Source organism: Mandrillus leucophaeus, unplaced genomic scaffold, assembly GCF_000951045.1.
Source record: "Mandrillus leucophaeus isolate KB7577 unplaced genomic scaffold, Mleu.le_1.0 Scaffold737, whole genome shotgun sequence".
NCBI lineage: Eukaryota > Metazoa > Chordata > Mammalia > Primates > Cercopithecidae > Mandrillus > Mandrillus leucophaeus.
Genome location: NW_012107997.1, coordinates 14547 through 15405, shown reverse-complemented (window position 1 = coordinate 15405; position 859 = coordinate 14547).

The following is an 859-nucleotide window of genomic DNA, read 5'->3' as shown; positions in this document are numbered from 1 at the left end:
CCTTTAGCTATACCAACAAAGAAAAAAGATAGAGGATGCAAATAACTAAAATCAGGAACAAAAGTGTGGGTATTACTACTGACTTTACAAAACTATAAAGGATTATAAAAGAATACTATGAATAATTGTACACCAATAAGTTAGATAACCTTGGTAAAATGGGCAAATTCGTTGAAAAACACAAGCCACCACACTTACTCAGAAGACATAAGACATCTGAACAGACCTATAACAATGAAAGGGATTGAATTAATAATGAAAAACTTCCAAACAAAGAAAGGTCTAGGGCCAGATAACTTCACTGGTGAATTCTGCAAATACAGAAAAACTAATGCCAGTACCTCTCAAACTCTTCCAAAATTTAGAAGAGGGAACACTTTTTAAGTCACCTTATGAGGTCAGTGCTATCCTGATACCAAAGCAAGTCAAGGACACCACAAGAAAAGAACACTATAGAGGGTGGCTCTTACGAACATAGGTGCAGAAATCCTCAACAAAATACTAGCAAACTGAATCCAAGGGCATATTAAAGCACCATGGCCAAGTCAGACTTATCCCAGGAATGAAAGGGTGGTTCAACCTAAAAAAAAAAAAAAAAAAAAAAAAAATCAGTGTAATATACCACATTAATAGAGCAAAAGAAGAAAATCATGAGATCATGATCAATGTTGCAAAAAAGCATTTCACAAAATCTAAGCGCCTTTCATGGTAAGAACACTCAGAAAAATAGGGATAGAAGGGAATTTCTCAATCTAATGAAAGGCATTTCTGAGAAACCCACAGCTAACCTCATAGTCAATGGTGAAAGACTGAAAGCTTGCCCCTAAGATCAAGAACAAGACATGATGTCCATTTTCAC